General features: G+C 40.6%; 1 protein-coding gene across 1 annotated transcript in view; it reads right to left on the bottom strand.

Annotated features, from left to right (window-relative positions):
- Positions 1–5,000, bottom strand: part of ablim2 (actin binding LIM protein family, member 2) — a 79,392-nt gene that overhangs the window by 73,366 nt on the left and 1,026 nt on the right. The gene's annotated exons all lie outside the window — the stretch shown is intronic.

Here is a 5,000-nt window from a genome sequence, read left to right as displayed (position 1 = left end):
ATGACTTCAGAACTCGACTTTGCACAGGGAGGACGGAAAGATCCGGAGGAATGCCGACACCCCACTCCTCCATCGTCACCAGAAGGCATGGACATGCTAAAATAACCGACAAACAATGACAAAGCTGTCCTACGCTGGCTACGCAGTGATGAGTGCAAACATACATCAATCTGTTCCAATCTGATACCACGTGTGGCCAAAAGTATCGGGATATCGACTTTAAAAAGTATCGACTTTTCCACACACAATGTTCCTCGCCAAAATGGAGACTGCGTGTTAAATGGGACGTCCATAAAACAAAGCACATTCCCATCTTATGTCCACAAAGTAGTTTGAGTACAGCTGCAGTACGGACTGATATGAATTTCTCCCCAAAGCTGATTTTCATCCCATTGTTCATTAGAGGAAAGAAAGAGGTGTGAGAGTGTGATAAATATAGGCTGTGAAGGACACAGATGGATATTTATAGGCGATTAAAGAGACCTACATTAAGCAACAAATCAGAACTGGTGTTGTGCAGGAACATGCAGCTACATGCAGTCTGGATTATTGTATGATTGTGAATCATAGTGTGTTAGAACATTTCACAATCGGTGCCAATAGATCACTTAAAGCATGTAACTCGTTAAATCAGACTATTTGAGAAAATTTAAGAAGAAATATATCTACTGTGTTTCTTCACCGAGCATTGTTAGAAAAATGTTATTTGCTCTGTATTTGGGAAATAAATACAGTAACTATATAATACTATTATATAGTACAGACAAATGTAGTGGGACACCTGACTTTTCCCACCATTTGTGACTCTATAGGGCACCCTATTGGGCATTTAATCTTAGTCTTAATGGGCACTATCTTATTTAAGCTACCATAATCATAACCACCCGAAAGGACACTTCAACCCATTTAATCTACTTTAAAGGATAATAAAGTGCACTAAAGAGCACTTTATTCTATTTTTTCTACCATAGTCATACTCTAAAGGGCATTTTATTCCATTTTATCAAGTATCGTCACACCCTATAGGGCACTTTATTCCATTTTATCAAGTATTGTCAAACCATATAGGGCACCTTATTCCATTTTATCAAGTATCATCATACCCTATAGGGCACTTTATTCCATTTTATCAAGTATCATCATACCCTATAGGGCACTTTATTCCATTTTATCGAGTATCATCATACCCTATAGGGCACTTTATTCTATTTTTTTTTTTAAGTATCATCAATTATATCTACCATAGTAATACCCTAGAGAGAACTTTATTTAATTTTATCTACCATAATCGTAGCTCAAAGGGCACTTCATCCCATTTCATTTACCAAAGTCATATCCTAACGGGCACTTTATCAAATTTTATCTTCTATAATCATACATTAAAGTGCACTTTATCCAATTTTATCTACTACAGTCATACCCTAGAGGGCACTTCATCCGATTTTATCTGCCATAGTCATATCCTAAAGGGCACTTTATTACATTTTATCTTCCATAATCGTAACCTAAAGGCCACTTCATCCCATTTTATCTACTATAATCTTATCCTAAAGGGCACTTTATTCCATTTGATCCAGCATAGGCATACCCTAAAGAGCATTTTATCCCATTCTAGGTAGCATAGTAATACCAAAGAGGGCACTTTATTTAATTTTATTTACAATAGTTGTACCCTAAAGGGCACTTTCTTTCATTTTCTCTACGATAGTGTACAATTTTTCCAGTTTAATGGTAGTTGTACCCTGGATAGTACTTCACCTTTTTTCTCAAATAGCAGCACCATAGAAGGCATTTCATCTCATTTTATACTTACCCTAAAGGAGGGCAACTGATCATGATTTTTCCAGAATAATGGAACCCTAAAGTTCATGTAATTTATTTTTTGTATAATTTATGGGCACCCTGTAGGACATTTGTATCACATTTAATGTACCCATGATTCCGTTAGTCTTTACAAGTTTAATGAGAGTAAACCAGGTGGATAATTTATTCTATTATCTTTTTTTATAAGAAAATGCTTTGGGAAAAGGAGAGAAACGAAACGTAGATAGTCAAAGCACACATTTCCAGCTGAACCTCAAACTACAAAAACCTCTAATCGTAGTGTCATTTGGTTTGAACTGAATTTTTCTGTCGATTTGTTGATAAAATGCAGATTTAACAGCTCCATCAGACTTCACTGGAGATCTACATCTCGTCCTGTAAACCCCATGCTCTCATACTCCATCATGGCTTTAGCTGTGTGTCATTATTGTGATTTACAGCTGAACAGCTCATTAACTGGATAAATGAGTTATAAAGCGGAGGAGATCGTGTCATCATGGTTTATCCTCGTGTTGTTGCCGCATGTCTCTAAGGCCAGCAGGTCTTTCACTGACGACGTCGACTGGAAGCGAAATCTTTCTGCTAATCACAAACTCAAATACAATTCAGGACAAGAGAAATGTCACAGGCTAATGCTACATTTCAGAAGTAATTACTGCTGTCCCTCTCTCTCTCTCTCTCGTTCTCTCGCTCTCGCTGCGTCAGATGCTATCAAGTGATGTTATCTTGCCGTCAGCTATTCTACTGTACTTTCACACCACACTGTGGAGTCTCACAACCGCTTTATACACACCAGCCGTTTCTCTTTTACTCAACATACACAATATCTCCAAAAGTATCAGGACACTTGACTTTTCCACACACACGTGGTTCTTCACCAAACCGTTGGAGACACACACACTTTTATAGGATGTATAGATGCAGGAGCATGAAATTTCTCTTCACCTGAACTAGGAGACCTAAACCTGTTCCACCATGACATTTGTGCACAAAGCCAGCTCCATGAAGATCTGCTTTACATGGGGTTGGAGTGGAAGATCTCCTGCTATAGAGCTCCAACCCTAATGAACACGAATGTATGTGAATGCTGACTGCACCCCCAGGAACCTCCTCACCTTCTCACCTACACCACTACCTGATTTTACGATCACCCTCATAGCTGATGCATGACGAAGCACACAGCAATCTTTTGATCGGGTGTCCATATACTTTTGGCCATATAGTGTATCCAGCAATTACATGAGTGATCTGGAATTAGATGAAATACTGCAGAAGATCGTGTATGCCATGCAAATTGATATGCAAATTTATAATAATGGAATTCAGAGACAAAAAACGATTGATTTGAATATAATCAACATGTAGAATCGTGTAAAAAAAATAAATTAAATATAGATGAACATTTAAATAATTACATTTTTTAAATCGTGAAAATTTATAATGTGACAATCCCATGTAAAAAAAATACTTTTTTTCCCCACGTGAAATCACGTAAAATTTAATTATGCAAAAAATAAAAATAAAAAAAGATCTCATGTAGAAAATGTAAAAAAAAAAGTGAATCGAGATTTTTTTTAAAACGTGGAAAATTTAAAGCACAATGCTCCAATCACGTGCGAATCACGTGATTATTCACGTGTGAAGTCTCTGAGTACCGATCAGACCAAATTCCACAGTTTGTCTAAAACAGCTCTTCCTCAACTCAGGGGCTGAACGTCTCAGTGGTCTAAATGCTGAATCATCTCACAGATAGAATTAGAGTCCACGTCTCACTGATCAATAAATCAATGCAAAACTGAGCTTCCATTTCCACAGACCTTCTACCCCGAGTTAACCCACTCAACCGGGATTCCCTAATCCACCCGAATCCATCCATGATCCCTACATAGAAATTCAGTAGTCCAATTGAGCTTGAGATCGATAATTCAAGGTGGGGGGGGGGGTGGGTTAGGGTTAGATGCCAGGTTTAAAACTATAGGTGTCCCAATAATTTTGAACAAACAATGTATCTTTGTGCTGATGTATGCAGAAGAAGGCAGACGGCTCTTTATGTCTGAGGTTGAATACAGAAATTTAAAAAAAACGGAAATCTCACATGGACCCTGCGAAATTCCATACTGGGAGTAAACTGATCTCAGGATCAAACCAGGAACTATGGAGCTGGGAGTATTTTGGAGCTGGGAGTATTTTGGAGCTGGGAGTATTTTGGAGCTGAAAGGCTTCTGGAGCTGTGAGGATTTTGGAGCTGGAAGGCTTCTGGAGCTGTGAGGATTTTAAAACTGGGAGGATTTTGGAGTTGTGAGGATTTTGGAGCTGGGAGGATTTTGGAGCTGAAAGGCTTCTGGAGCTGTGAGGATTTTGGAGCTGGAAGGCTTCTGGAGCTGTGAGGATTTTAAAACTGGGAGGATTTTGGAGCTGGCAGGATTCTGGAGCTGGGAGGCTTCTGGAGCTGTGAGGATTCTGGAGCTGTGAGGATTCTGGAGCTGGGAGGATTCTGGAGCTGGGAGGATTCTGGAGCTGGAAGAATTCTGGAGCTGGGAGGATTCTGGAGCTGGAAGAATTCTGGAGCTGGGAGGATTTTGGAGCTGGGAGGATTTTGGAGCTGGAAGGATTCAGGAGCTGGGAGGATTTTGAAGCTGGGAGGATTTTGGAGCTGGGAGGATTTTGGAGCTGGGAGGATTCTGGAGCTGAAAGGATTCTGGAGCTGTGAGGATTTTGGAGCTGGAAGGCTTCTGGAGCTGTGAGGATTTTAAAACTGGGAGGATTTTGGAGTTGTGAGGATTTTGGAGCTGGGAGGATTTTGGAGCTGAAAGGCTTCTGGAGCTGTGAGGATTTTGCAGCTGGAAGGCTTCTGGAGCTGTGAGGATTTTAAAACTGGGAGGATTTTTGAGCTGGGAGGATTCTGGAGCTGGGAGGCTTCTGGAGCTGTGAGGATTCTGGAGCTGGGAGGATTCTGCAGCTGGGAGGATTTTGGAGCTGGGAGGATTTTGGAGCTGGAAGGATTCAGGAGCTGGGAGGATTTTGAAGCTGGGAGGATTTTGGAGCTGGAAGGATTCAGGAGCTGGGAGGATTTTGAAGCGGGAGGATTTTGGAGCTGGGAGGATTTTGGAGCTGGGAGGATTCTGGAGCTGAAAGGATTCTGGAGCTGGGGGCTTTTGGAGCTGGGAGGCTTCTGG

The sequence above is a fragment of the Silurus meridionalis genome, chromosome 7, assembly GCF_014805685.1.
Source record: "Silurus meridionalis isolate SWU-2019-XX chromosome 7, ASM1480568v1, whole genome shotgun sequence".
Taxonomy (NCBI): Eukaryota; Metazoa; Chordata; class Actinopteri; order Siluriformes; family Siluridae; genus Silurus; species Silurus meridionalis.
The sequence above is the reverse complement of the archived record's forward strand: the minus strand, read 5'-3'. Positions and strand labels throughout refer to the sequence as shown.